This window comes from Mauremys mutica, chromosome 2 (assembly GCF_020497125.1).
Source record: "Mauremys mutica isolate MM-2020 ecotype Southern chromosome 2, ASM2049712v1, whole genome shotgun sequence".
Lineage (NCBI taxonomy): Eukaryota > Metazoa > Chordata > Testudines > Geoemydidae > Mauremys > Mauremys mutica.
The window spans coordinates 6,943,198-6,958,662 of NC_059073.1; positions in this window are offsets into that span (position 1 = coordinate 6,943,198).

The following is a 15,465-nucleotide window of genomic DNA, read 5'->3' on the forward strand; positions in this document are numbered from 1 at the left end:
GCAGGTTGCTGCTCTGGCATCAGGCAGGCGCTGATGTCGTCTCTAGGTCACAATGAGGCTGCTCTCCTGCAATCTCCCTCTAGCCTGTGAGGTGTCAATGCTGTACTTAGATCAGGAGATAGGATGTGGCAATCGCCCAAGGGGACTGAGCTGCTGAGCTCAGAATAAGGCAGGAGAGAGGGCATCAGGTTTCCCAGGAAAACCCTGGGTCTTTTCCGAGCTCTATGACTCTCAAGCCCCTAGGCATAGGACATTTTTTCCCTACTTGTGGGAACTCCTAAAACCCCTGAGGCAGAATCTCCCAGCCTGAAGTGAGAAGCAGCCCTGAAGTGATTATCCAGTGCTACGAGGGCACAAAAACGTTCACGGTATCACCAGCCCAAGCATTCCAAACCCTTGATCTGGGCCCCAACTAAATCATGAGATTGGCTTCCAAATAATGAAATCTTCAAAAAAACATTCATCTGGGGAACACTTCATTTGCCTTCTGGTGTCTGAGCTGCTAGGGTGCACTCAATTCACGTTCTTCAGGTTCTCTTTGCAACCATGAAGGAATAAAATTGGTTAACAAATAAAATACAATAAAGAGCAGAGATTCTCAAATAAATCACTTGACTCCAGCAGTGGGTGCTTTAAGAAAAGCACCCTATATCATAAGTTAATAAAGAGCCCTACCTCTTATTAACATCTTCAATCAGTAGCTCTCAAAGCACTTTAAAAAGAGGTCTGTTCATTCCCTCTGAAACACCTGTCATTGGCCATTGTCGGAAGACCGGATACTGGGCTAGATGGACCTTTGGTCTGACCCAGTGTGGCCGTGTTTATGTTACAGCTGTTCAGTCTCCTTGATACCTGTGATGTCATAATCCCGCTCAGTTCTCCAGTATTCTTTGGAGTATGGATGGAAAGACAGGGTAGATGTCACCTAGTGAGCAGGGCCTGTAAGAGCAACCGGTGTTGAGGCAGAGAGGGGCTCCTGGGAGAGCAGAGTCAGGGCTCCGTTAAAGAGCCAGAGACAAGGGCCCGGCCTGAGTGTAACCCACCAAACTTTGATTACACCCGTACCCGTAATAATTCCATTGTATTGCAGGGACAGTGAGCAGGTTCAGTCTGTTCTGACAGCGGAACTCCCACCTGTGGAGAACACCACAAATATGCAAATTGGGACAGGTGCGGATCCCAGTACCCTGAGTAGCTCTGATTTGGAGAAAAGACACCACAGTGTAGTAAAGCTGCTCAGACTAAACAAAAACATTCTTCTGTTGATAAGTCGACAATCTGTGCATTAACTAAGTCGCCTCATAAATCGAAACATGCTCTTATCATTACAGCAATACAGCACATACCGGTCAAAGAAAAATAACAGAATCTAACATACAGATTTCTTCAGTACTGAAAGGTACATGGGCCACTAATCCTATGCATTGAAAGCATGCGCTGCTCATTTGGCATTTATGTCCTCACGTCCTCTTGAGCTGACCAAGCAGCAAGCACCCTGTTCTTTGAATAGGCTGGGATCTTTCTCCTGGCAGTTATCTGCTTGCTGCAGGTAGCCAAAGCAGGCCTTCGAACATCAGCCCTCAGGGCAGAGATCTTCAGCGCCCTTCCGATATGGCTGTCTCTCTCTGGGGCTGGCTGAACTGGCAGAACAGGTTGGCACCCCCTTTTTTTTAAATTTGGGAGTGGAATTGGCCCTCCACTCTTGGAGATGCCCTACTGAGCATGTGTGACCCAAAGCAGCCCTCTAGTCACACCCTACATGCGATGGTAATAATCTTTGTACAAAATATGCCTTGTGAGGTACCCAATATTTTCCACAGGAATTGAAATTAGGGGAGGTGTTCGAATTTACAGGGGGGCGGGGCTGTCAGGACCGATGAGATATATAAAAGAGATACGAATAAAGTAAATGTTTTGTTACGATGATGCAAATTTAACATAAGGATAATGCAAGTTACACCAAAACATATAACACGTCTAGATTTCTAAAAACATATACATTTTTTTAAATGTATTTAATTTAAATAGACTTTTGAAAAGTAAGCCATCATGGGATAAGAGGGAAGTCCTCTCAAGGATCAGGAACTGGTTAAAAGATGGAAAACAAAGGGTAGGAATAAATTATCGGTTTTCAGAATGTAGAGAGATAAATAGTGGTATCCCTGAGGGGTCGGTACTGGGACCATTACTGCTCAACATACTCATAAATGATCTGGAAAAATGCGTAAACAGTAAGGTGGTAAAATTTGTAGATGATACAAAACTATTCAAGGTAGTTAAGTCCCAGGCAGACTGGGAAGCGTCACAAAGGGATCTCACAAAACTGGGTGACTGGGCAACAAAAGTGGCAGATGAAATTCAATGTTGATCAATGCAAAGTGATGCACATTGGAAAACAATCTCAACTATACATACAAAATGGTGGTGTCTAAATTAGATCTTGGAGTCATTGAGGATAGTTCTCTGAAAACATCCACTCAATGGGCAGCGGCAGTCAATGATTCCCAACATTGTGTTTGCTTTTTTAAAAAGAGCAGGAGTACTCGTGGCACCTTTGAGACTAACACATTGATTTGAGCATAAGATTTTGTGGGCTCAAGCCCACTTCATCGGATGTAGCCCACAAAAGCTTATGCTCAAATCAATTTGTTAGTCTCTAAGGTGCTACAAGTACTCCTGGTCTTTTTGCGGATACAGACTAACACGGCTGCTGCTCTGAAACCGTTGCTTTTTTAAGAAAGGGATAGATAATAAGACAGAAAATATAAAATTCATGGTACTTGTACACCTTGAATACAGTGAGGAGATCTGGTCACCCCATCCCAAAAAAGATATATTGGAAATGGAAAAGGTACAGAGATGGGCAACTAAAATGATTAGGGATATGAAACAGGTGGAGAAATTAAAATGACTGGGAATTGTCATCTTAGAAAAGAGAGGACTAAGGGTGGATATGATAGCGGTCTATAAAATCTTGGCTGGTGTGAAGGAAGTGAATAAGGAAATGTTATTTAATCCTTCACATTCAACAAGAACTAGCAGTCACCCAATGAAATTAATAGGCAGCAGGTTTTAAAAAAACAAAAGGAAGTACTTCTTCACACAACATAAAGTTTAACGCGTGGAACTCTTTGCCAAGGGATGCTGTGAAGACCAAAACTATAACGATTAAAAAAAGAACTAGATCCATTCCTGGAGAATAGGTCCATCAGTGGCTATTAGCCAGGATGGGGAGGGATGCAACACCATGCTCTGAGTGTCCCTAGCCTGTTTGCCAGAAGCTGGGAATGGGCAACAGGGGATGGATCACTTGATGATTCCCTGTTCTGTTCATTCCCTCTGAGGCACCTGGCCTTGACCGCTGTCGGAAGACAGGAGACTGGGCTATATGGACCATTGGTCTGACCCAGTATGACCATTCTTATGTAAAAATTAATTATAATAATTTTATAATAATACAAATGTTTAGTACAGAAACTCCCCAACATAATGACCTCTCAAGATAGCAACAATGTGAGATAACAACCTTGGCAAATACTGCATTTTAAAAATCTTGACCTACTGGGAAACATATTTATATACGTTTCCATTCCCAGTCACAAATCTAGCATTCTGGAGCAAAGTCACTAAAATATAGTCCAACAAACAAATGTTTATTTAACGTGCCCCTTATTTAAGGCGTCGGAGGTGCTTTCACGTGAGTCCACCTCCCAGGTGGGGGGCAAGAAGGCACCTTGCTCGTTCCTCCAGCTGCTCACTGTTCGCTCTGGCCGTGGCTCTTCATTCACTCCACCACTCTGTTGCCAATGGCCCTGCGCAGTCACCTTCTGCTGCCACCTGCCACTGTGACCTCTGCAAGTTGGTCTCTTGAGGTTCCACCCGCTCTCCAGGGCCACCCAGAGGGGGCGGCAAGTGGGGCAATTTGCCCCGGGCCCCGGGCTCTGCAGGGGCCCCCAAGAGAACAGCTGAGGCTCCCGCCTCCGCCCCTCTCCTGGAGCCTTAGCGCATCGAGCGGCGTCCTCAGACAGCGCCGCAGCGTGTCTCCGGTGGGGCCCCTGAGCCCCGCCCCACTCCGAGCCGCGTGGGGAGGGGGCGGGGCTGCGAGCTCCAGGAGGACCTCAGCTGCCTCCGCTCGGCGTGAGCTCACAGCAGAATTTTTTTATTGTTTCTTTAAACAATCAAACACAGCAAGCAGCAAATATTTGGCCACACACTTCTGAAACCGCAAACCATGTTCAGGTTTTGGCAGACTAATTTCAGCTCTTCAATTAAAATTTTTTGAAGGAAAGCAGACATTGTCGGTGATTTTTTTCTGCTTTTTAAAAACCCTTAGTTTTCGATCCAGAAAAAGTTTTGATGGAAAATATTTGTCCAACCCATTTAATGAGCTTTAGTGCCTTTTAGCACTAGCTGATGCTGAGAACCAGTGATACCTTGTAAAGAAGTTTTCTCAAAACTGGGTTTGTGCCGAAATGCGGAAGGTTTATTTTTCCCAGGGGCGCCCGTGGGGGGGGGGGGAGCGAGTGGGGCAATTTGCAGTGGGCCCCACAAGGGCCCCCAGGAGAATATAGTATTGCAATTTTTTTATAGAAGGGGCCCCCAAAATTTCTTTGCCCCAGGCCCCCTGAATTCTCTGGGTGGCCCTGCCACTCTCAGTGATTTCAGCTGAACTCTCGGTGGGGGAACCTCGCTGCTAGTGCAGTCTGGGCTGTCTTTTACACAGAAACACTGTCCCCACAGGAACACTGTCCCCACAGCAGGACTAAGCACGTAGACCTGATTATCAGTGATTTCAGCTGCAGTGGTCACTTAACAGAACAAAAGACTATCTGTGGAGCCTAATCAGCTCTGTCTTTAAACAGTGGAGAGGGACAGGTCCCCACCCTCTCTTTTGATGCCCTCAATCAGCACAGGCTAATACAGTTCTACTGCCTTTTACTCATACAATAAGAACAACAACATTTCATTCCCAACCCCATCCCCCGCATTCAAGTGATTTATAACCCAACCCCAGCCAAAATCTATCACTTGGGCAACACAGCTCTGTTTGCTGGATACCTAGGTAGATTAGGTGTGAAGGTAAATACATTCTGGTCCTGAAGCCTTTCCCTGCAGCCTCCAGCTCATCATTAGCTGTCAGGGAGAGCTCATTGAGACTTTGCTTACAAATCATGATTTGAAATTATTAGGTTGGCCAACATCATGGAAATGAATGCACTGGCATTATCATAAAAAACAACAGCTGTATAAGGAAGCTAGTCTAGGTTCATACTTTTCACATCTATTATACTTTCAGAAACACGTATTTTATTATACACTGTATATGCTTTTAAAGTATGTATTAATGTTTCAATTTCAATTCAAATTTCCAAACAGTCACTAAATTGGCATGTTTCAGAGTAGGAGCCATGTTAGTCTGTATCCGCAAAAAGAACAGGAGTACTTGTGACACCTTAGAGACTAACAAATGTATTTGAGCATAAGCTTTCGTGGGCCCACTTCATCGGATGCATAGAATGGAACTTATTGTGCGGAGAGATATACACAAACAGAGAACATGAAAAGGTGGGAGATGCCCAAGCAACTCAAAGAAGTTAATTAATTAAGATGAGCTATTATCAGCAGGAGAAAAAAAACAAACTTTTGTAGTGATAATCAAGATAGCTCAATGGATCGTGTGGTGTGTCCTGGATGGAAGCTGGAGGCATGTAGGTAAGTATAGCGGTCAGTAGGTTTCCGATATAGGCTGGTGTTTATGTGACCATAGTTTATTAGCATAGTAGTGCCAAGGAAATGGACCGCTTGTGTGGATTGATCTAGGCTGAGGTTGATGGTGGGATGGAAATGGTTGAAATCATGGTGGAATTCCTCAAGGGCTTCTTTTCCATAGGTCCAGATGATGAAGATGTCATCAATGTAGCGCAAGGAGAGTAGGGGTGTTAGGGGATGAGAGCTAAGGAAGCGTTGTTCAAAATCAGCCATTAATATGTTTTGCATACTATGGTGCCATGCAGCTCCCCACAGCGGGGCCACTGACTTGAAGGTATATATTGTCCACAAATGTGAGATAGTTGTGGGTGAGGACAAAGTCGTAAAGTTCAGCCGCCAGGTGTGGCATGTAACTAGTTCACAAAACTGGGCGAGGGGAGTGTTGAGGAATTTCAGGGTGGGTGTAGGGAAATCCCTGGAGGTACCATTTGAAAGCTAACAACTCTCTGGTCAATAAGATCATGATGCAACATTACATGGAGAGTTATGAGTTCCCCCTCTACGACAGTACTTGTGAAAACCTGACAGCCCCTCCTAGGCAGTGGTGAGCTGGAGCAGGTTCCCACAGGTTCTCAAGAACCGGTTGTTAAAATTAGACCTCCGTGGAGAACCGGTTGTTAAAGGGCCAGGGGGTGGGCAAAGAACTCTGGTCTGTGGGCCGGACCATCCTGCTGCTCCCAGGATTCCCAGCTGGGGAGGCTGAGGCTCCTCCAGCCCTTCCCCCGCTTCCCCCCAGCTGCAGCGTGGCCAGCTGCCAGCACCAGCTGGGCAGCTCAGCTGAGCTCTGGAGTCGTCCTGCTGCCACTTTTTGAATGGCCCAGCAAGGGATGGGGGTGGGGGGGGGCTTCTGCAAACTCCAGGGCTGGCCAGAGGAGAGGGGAAGGGGCAAGTTGGGCAATTGGCCCAGCCCCTGCAGGGGCCCCCAGCCCCACGAGGATCTCTCCCCTGGCCCCTCCCCCGCTCCCCCCCCCCTTAAATCAGAACTTTTTATAGGGAACCAGTTGTTAAGATTTTGGCAGCTCATCACTGCTCCTAGGCAAATGCTGTTAAAGAGATCTGTCCTAAACAAAGGAATGGGGGTTTATATAAGCAGCAAACAGGGTCATCAAGACAGCAGGGGAAGGAGATGGTAGTGAACCAAGCAATTTACATTTCAGCAAAGACAAGTGAGGGGAGGGTAGAGCATATGTAATGTTGACAGACCCTGGTAGCTGGCAGGCAGGATCAAACCTGGGACTTCTGGAGTTTAGTGCATGATCTAAGAGCCAACTGGCTGGTTGCTAGAATTGTAGAGCAGACTCATTTAACTGTCTCTAAATGGTCTCGTGCCACTAGATAGCACAGAACCCTACACCCAGGAGGTGTGTGGGTTACATACTTCCCCTCGCTGAGAAAGCACGTCCTGAGCTCAGAGACTTCCCGGTTAAAATCCCAGACGAGCCCCCACTTGTAACATTGACAGACCCCTGTTGGTGGCGAGCGGGTTTGAACCTAGGGCCTCTGGAACTTACTGCATGAGTCTCTACCGCATGAGCTAAAAGGCTGCAGCACAGATGCATTTTAGCTCTCTCTCATTAAGTGGTCTTGGTGCCACTAGAAGAGACAGGATACCACACCCAGGAGGTGTGTGGGTTACACACGGAGCCTTCACCAACAGACTTCAGGTCTCCTTCCTCACAGCTTGGATAAACTTTGCTTTGAGGGGATCCTTTAGAACAGTGGCTCTCAACCTTTTCAGTCTACTGTGCCCCTTTCAGGAGTCTGATTTGTCTTGTGTACCCCCAAGTTTCACCTCACTCAGAAACTACTAGTTTACAAAATCAGCTCTAAAATACAGATGTGTCACAGCACACTCTTACTGACAAATTGCTGACTTTCTCCTTTTGCCTGTATGAAATTTTAACCTGTACTTATTTCGCTAGTGCTTGTTATGTAGCCTGCTGTAAAACTAGGCAAATATTGACAGGAGTTGTGGACCCCGTGCCCCTGGTTGACAACCACTGCTTTAGAAGAATCAGTTTCCAAGACTCAAGGGGCTAGAAAAGAAAGGGGCAGACAACCCCACATTCTTTCACCTAACAAAACAAAACCACCAGCACCTTTGGGCCCCTGGAAGAGAGCTTGAGCAAGGGGGAGCCAGGCACCACTTTGCTGGGAGACTGTGGTTGAGAGAAACCATCTTGAAGAAAGCCCGTGTGAAATAAGGCATACATTGATATTGGAGAGAGTAATTAATCATTGGTAAACAATTTACCAATGATTGTAGTGGATTCTCCATCACTGACAACTTTTAAATCAAGACTGGATGTTTGTCTAAAAGAGCTGCTCTAGGAATTATTTTGGGGAAGTTTTCTGTCCTGTGTGATACAGCCGCATTCCGGCCTTGGAATCTATGACAGCACCTTCCAAAGGGCAGTACGGGTTAGTAGACTATTAAACACATGAGGAAACTGAGGTACAGAGAGGCAACTCATCCAGGCTCATGCAACAGGTTAGTAGCAGAACTGCGACTGCACTGAAGTTTCCTGACTGCCTAGCCAGTGCTCTGCCCATTGGAACACACTGTCTCCTCGATAGTACATTACATTCCTGCAAATAAATTCTGAAGAAGGAAAGGAGAGCATTCACGCTAGCAATCAGATTTCTTGGAGTTCTGCTCATCCAATCAGGGAACAGAATGAAGTCATATGACCCGAGTGTCCAATCCACACACTGTGAGTTTTAACTAGCAAACTGATTCCTGAAGCAGAATTATTCATTGAACTCCCCCCGCGATTATTTTTGAAATAGGGATAAATTTGAGTGCCCTGGAAGCTTTTTAGGGAGAATTTGTGAAGATGCAATGGGATGGGTTCACAGCTTAAATTATTCCCCACGAATTAGTTGCTTGGCTGTAAAGATAAGTGCTTCCATACCCCGCACATATCGGCAAGTACTGCCAACCCAATACATTCAAACAAGGCAGGCGTCCCGAATCCTGAGATTTTAAAATTATCTGGGGGATTCTTTTGATTTGCCTTATACTTTTTGAACCATTAGGGGGGGTCCCATTTTGAAGCATGACGGGCTAGACATTTACTATTTTTTAAATGAAAGTGGAGATTCTTGCGTGCTCGGGGATGGCCCCACTCCGGGGTACTCTCTCTGCACCGGCCGCTTCCCTACCCCTGATCAGCACATTAAGTTCAAACCAAATACAATTTATTGAACAGCAACTGTAAGGAAAACAAGGAAAAATGGAAGAGGGTTAAGGGGAACAAGGGTCCCGCCCTGTGGGCTTGGGGGCACCACAACCAGCGTCTCTGGGATGTGAGGGCAGATCATAGACTGTTCCTCACACTCCTGGCTAGTCACATCATCAGTCTCATTGAAGCCCCAGGCCCCGCTTTCATCTTGGAATCTGGGGTTAAACAGAATATTGACAAAACTAACAGAATCTAACATACAGATGTCTTCAGTACTGAAAGGTACACGGGCCACTAATCCTATGCATTGAAAGCATGCGCTGCTCATTTGGCATTTATGTCCTCACGCCTTCTTGAGCTGTCCAAGCAGCAAGCACCCTGTTCTTTGCATAGGCTGGGATCCTTCTCCTGGCAGTTATCTGCTTGCTGCAGGTAGCCAAAGCAGGCCTGCGAACATCAGCCCTCAGTCATACCCCAAGGAGAGTCTCTTATCATCAGTCTCTGTGTCCCAGGACAACAAGCACTTGAGAACATCAGTCATATCCCAAGGAGAGTCTCTTATCATCAGTCTCTGTGTCCCAGGACAACAAGCACTTGTTCTCAGCCACTTTGGCCCATGCTTACAAGGCCCACTGGTTGCTAGGGAGATGGTGGAATTAGTGGGCCCCTTCTGTTAATGGGCATGCTGGCAGGGTGGGATTCAGTAGTATGGAAATCGGAAATAGTATAAGGGACCTACCATCAATCAAACCCTAACCCTTCTCCTTGGCCACTTAAACCCTGCCCCTTGACCCCTTAAGCCACGACCACCTGTCACTGGAAGTCCCACCCATGGGGAATATTACTTCTGGGGTCAAGGAGGACACATAACTGGAAGCAAAGGGTGTCATGTGACCCCTCTAAGAACTCCTCCCACTGCCCTCTACCAATCAGGAGGGGTTTCGCCCCCATAGGCCTACCTGGAGAGGGGATTTGACCAATCAGGGGTGTTCCGGGGCATGGTGACCCATCCGGAAGTGGTTCGTGTGACCCCTCTAAGAACTCCTCCACTGCACTCTGCGAATCACGATGGGTTTCAGCCACACAGCACCGCCCTGAGAGCAGATTTGACCAATCGGTGGTGTTCCAGAGCGGGGTGACTTGCCCAGAAGAGAGTCATGTGACCCCTCTAAGAACTCCTCCCAGCGCTCTCTGCCAACCAGAGCGCATCATCATCACCCCATAAGACCCAGCAATCGGAGCAGAAGAGGCCATCTTTTACCAAGGACGCGTGCTTTAGAAATCGTGGAAACATGGACTCCTTCACCACCCTGGTGAGAACTTCAGACTTTGTGTTAGCCCCGAGGGCCTTTGGACTTGTGTGGAGAAAGCGCTACATGAGCGACAGTTCCGACGAGGGCCCTTTGACTCAGCCGTTGATGGATACGCCAGAACCCGAAACCCAAACCCTCGTGAGGCACCCCCATGAGCATGAAGGCCTCTCATTGTCCGTCCCACTAGAGGCCTTTGAGAGCTGACAGCGGTAGCATCAGCTGTTTTTGCTCATGTCTGAGACACAGATCTGAAGAGGAAAATCCGGAAAAGGACAAAATGGAAGAATGGACCAGCTCAGACTCCCTTATGGTAGGGGTCGTGGTGTCCATTTTTACAGGCGTTTGTAAAACGGCATGTGAAACCAGGCGATTAATAACATTTATTTATTTAAATGTGTCAATATGAATGTGTCCCCCTTCATATTTGTGTTATTAAAAGACGGTACCAGTAACAGTCATTTCTACACAGGCAGCTCTGTTAAAGAAAATATATTACACCCCCGGGGAAGTTGGGAGCTTCGGCGGGGTGAACCCTCTTTCTCAAGTGGCCAGAAAGCATAGCAAAACTTTACATAGAAGACAGGCTTTCAGACAGGGACACTTACACTTTACACATTTCCACCCCACCATCAATCTCAGCCTGGACCATTCCACACAAGAGATCCACTTCCTAGACACCACAGCACTCATAAACGATGGCCACATAAACACCACCCTACTGATCGCTATACTTACCTACATGCCTCCAGCTTTCATCCAGACCACACCACTCGATCCATTGTCTACAGCCCAGGTCTATGAAACAATCCCATTTGCTCCAAGCCCTCAGATAGAGACAAACACCTACAAGATCTCCATCAACCATTCTTACAACTACAGTACCCACCTGCTGAAGTGAAGAAACAGACTGACAGAGCCAGAAGAGTACACAGGAGTCACCTAATACAGGACAGGCCCAACAAAGAAAGTAACAGAACGCCACTAGCCATCACCTTCAGCCCCCAACCAGTGGCATATTATCGCCTAGGCCAACAAGGCTTAGGCCTAGGGCGGCAAATTTGCTCACGCCCCCTCCCCAACTCTGCCCCTTCCTCAAATCCCTGGCCCGCCTCCTCTCCCAGGCGCCCCGCCCTTCCCCCCTTCCACCTCCCTCCCTGGCTTGCCACGCTAAAGTGCTGGGAGAGAGGGAGAAGTGAGTAGCGGCACACTCAGAGGAGGCGGAGCAGAGGTGAGCTGGACCCACGGGTGCGGGGAGTAACCTGGGGGGGCCCGGGAACCGCTCCCCGTCCCAGCTCATCTCCGCTCCACCGCAACCATCCCCCGAGCGTGCCACAACTCCCCTTCTCCCCACCCCCTCCCAGTCTTGCCGCGGGGGAGCAGAGGTGAGCTGGTGCACGGGGTGGGGAGGGGGCACGGCAATTTTTTGAGGGCCTAGGGGTGGCAAATTTGTTAATCTGCCACTGCCTCCAACTAAAACCTCTCCAGCGCATCATCAAGGATCTACAACCTATCCTGAAGGACGATTCATCACTTTCACAGATCTTGGGAGACAGGTCTGTCCTCGTGTACAGACAGCCCCCAATCCCACAGCAACCACACACCACACAACAAAACACTAACCCAGGAACCTATCCTTGCAACAAAGCCTGTTGCAAACTCTGTTCACGTATCTATTTAGGGGATACCATCATAGGACCTAATCACATCAGCCACGCCACCAGGCACATCTACCAATGTGATAGATGCCATCATGTGCCAGCAATGCCCCTCTGCCATGTACTTTGGCCAAAGCGGACAGTCTCTATGTAAAAGAATAAATGGACACTAATCAGACATCAAGAATTATAACATTCAAAAACCAGTCGGAGAACAATTCAATCTCCCTGGCCACTTGATTACAGACCTAAAAGTCACAATATTACAACAACAAAACTTCAAAAACAGAGTCCAACAAGAGACTGCTGAATTGGAATTAATTTGCAAATTGGACACCATTAAATTAGGCTTGAATAAAGACTGGGAGTGGATGGGCCATTACACAAAGTAAAACTCTTTCCTCTGGCTTATTTTTTCCCCCACTACAGTTCCTCACATCTTCTTGTCAATGGCCCTGGAAATGGGCCATTTTCATTACCACTACAAACAGTTCTTTTTCTCCCCTGCTGATAATAGCTCACCTTAACTGATCACTCTCCTTAGAGGGTGTATGGTAACACCCATTGTTTCTTGTTCTCTGTGTATATCTATATCTTCCTACTGTATTTTCCACTGCATGCATCCGATGAAGTGGGCTGTAGCCCATGAAAGCTTATGCTCAAATAAATTTGTTAATCTCTAAGGTGCCACAAGTACTCCTGTTCTTTTTTCACTTTACACAAACCGGCTCAAATGCATTTTAAAAGAAACAAGACCATTGGTTCATATGTGGATGTGCAATGGCAGGCAAATTTGGTGGATATGCACCAGTTCTCCAAATGCAACAGCGGTTTTAAGTACATCTTAACAGTGATAGACATTCTATCCAAATATGCCTGGGCCTTAGGTCAAAAACACAAGACGAGTGGTGAGGTATCCAAGGCCTTTCAAGCTATTTTCAGCAAAGGTCACGTGCCTCTTCCTTTGAGAAATGCGACCACGTGAGACTATCTAAAACCAAAGGAGCTTTTGAAAAAGGTTATGAAAAGACATTTACCGATGAGATATTCCTTGGGCATGCCTAGCCTTGCTCAAAACAGGTTTCAACAAGCACAGACATGTATTTTGTGATAATTTTCACAGCCATGTTACCCAATAAAGCACCCCAGGTAAGGGGTTTAAAGACAATTGATGTTTGGTGTTTGTTTGTTTTTTTAAAAAAAAGACCAATTCAGAAAAAAGTACACAGATTATTATTTTTTAATTGAAATAATCGCTCGTGAGGTCCCCTAAATAATCCCCCCGAGGGGGATTCCACTCACCCTCCCTTTTCACAAATATCACCAAGTCAGTGTCGTGGTACAGGAACCACTCTTGCAACCTCTCAAGGAGGTTGTATAGTTCTAAGCGGGCAGAAGCGGTGGTGAAACAGGCTATGAAGACGTTGGTATTGCCAGAGACAGAGTACCGGTCTTTTGCGTGCTTCCAAGACACACACACGGTTTCAGCGTCAATAAACTCACAGGATGAAACCTTGTAATTGGGGGAAAACAGGTACTGAAAGAGTGGAGAAATTGGAGAGGGTCCAAAGAAGAGCAACAAGAATGATTCAAGGTCTTGAGAACATGACCTATGAAGGAAGGCTGAAAGAACTGGGTTTGTTTAGTTTGGAAAAGAGAAGACCGAGAGGGGACATGATAGCAGTTTTCAGGTATCTAAAAGGGTGTCATAAGGAGGAGGGAGAAAACTTGTTCATCTTCACCTCTAAGGATAGAACAAGAAGCAATGAGCATAAACGGCAGCAAGGGAGGTTTAGACTGGACATTAGGAAAAAGTTCCTAACTGTCAGGGTGGTTAAACACTGGAATAGATTGCCGAGGGAGGTTGTGGAATCTCCATCTCTGGAGATATTTAAGAGCAGGTTAGATAAATGTCTATCAGGGCTGGTCTAGACAGTATTTGGTCCTGCCATGAGGGCAGGGGACTGGACTCGATGACCTCTCGAGGTCCCTTCCAATCCTAGAATCTATGAATCTATAAATCTATAAAATCATAAAAGGAAAAAGATACAGATGAGAGCTAGAATTGGTTAAACGGAATCAATTACATACAATAATGGCAAAGTTTTTGGTTCAGGCTTGTAGCAGTGATAGAATAAACTGCAGGTTTAAATTAAGTCTCTGGAGTACATCCCCAGCTGGGACGGGTCATCAGTTCTTTGTTCAGAGCTTCAGATTCTAGTAAAGTCCCTTCAGAGGTAAGAAGCAGGATTGAAGACAAGCTGGAGATGAGGCATCAGCCTTTTATAGTCTTTTCCAGGTGTAAGAACACCTCTTTGTCCTTACTGTGGAAAATTACAAGCAAAATGGAGTCTGGAGTCACATGGGCAAGTTCCTGCATACTTTGCTGACTTACAAAGTGCATCTGCCTTCTCTCTATGGGTCAATTGTGTAGCTGATGGTCCTTAATGGGCCATCAAGCAGGCTAGGCAGAGCTAACACCAACTCCTCTGGGATGTCACCCAGAAGCATAGCATAAGTTTGAGATACAGACATGATAAAGCCAATATTCATAACTTCAACTACAAAATGACACATTCATACAGACAGCATAATCATAACCAACAACCCATAACCTGGTCTTAGACCCCTTATATGACCCCCTTTACAAAAGATTTGGTGCCACTACAGGACCTTGGTTGCAATCATATTCTATACGGTCCCAGTTCAAGTCAAGAATGTGACACAGGCATCTTCCGGTTTGGTCATTTTCTTTAAAACACGGCCAGGGTCTGCACTAAATTGCACAGCATTTATCAAGGTCACCCCTTACGCTAAATGTTCTTGGGTAGGCACAGACATTGCGTAGCATAACCTATGGCAAGAACAGTGTTTAATAAGCTTTCCAAACAGAACTCAGCACACAGGCGCCGGAGCTTGAAGTTTAGATCTACTGAAGTCCAAGTCACACAGTCATGGTGCTGTTGTGCTGGCGCATCTATGACACAGCCCTCACAATCTTCAAAAAGCTTTTCCCTAAGGCACTGATGAAGGACAGCATAAACAGCAACACGTACAATAGTCCGCATGACTTTTTTACGCTCACGACGTGGCATTGGCTCAGTTAGTTCCATGCCAAGCCTCCTAAACTCCTCATAGCCGTCATCCTTGGAGTCCTCTTCAACAATTTGTACCGGCATTGAGCAAAAACAAGGAGAGCCCGGTTCATCTTCGCTGCTTGATGCAATGCTGTCCAGGGCCTCTGGGTCCTTAGAAAGGCATCGTCAAGCTGTGGAGAGATTTTCAGAAAAGAAACAGTGTAAGCTCCCACTCCTTGTTTTTAAATATACACAACCCACCCCACCCCCCGGTTCCTAACCCCATTACACCCCATCATCAACAGTCACTTCTTAATCATTCATTTACCTGAGCAATGTCTTTTCCGTTCACCTTGTCCTCCGATGACTCCCCTGAGCTGCGTTCACCTTCCACCTCTAGGGGGGCTGACAATGAGAGGCCATCACACTCATCGGTGTGCCTCACGAGAGTTTGGGTTTTGGGTTC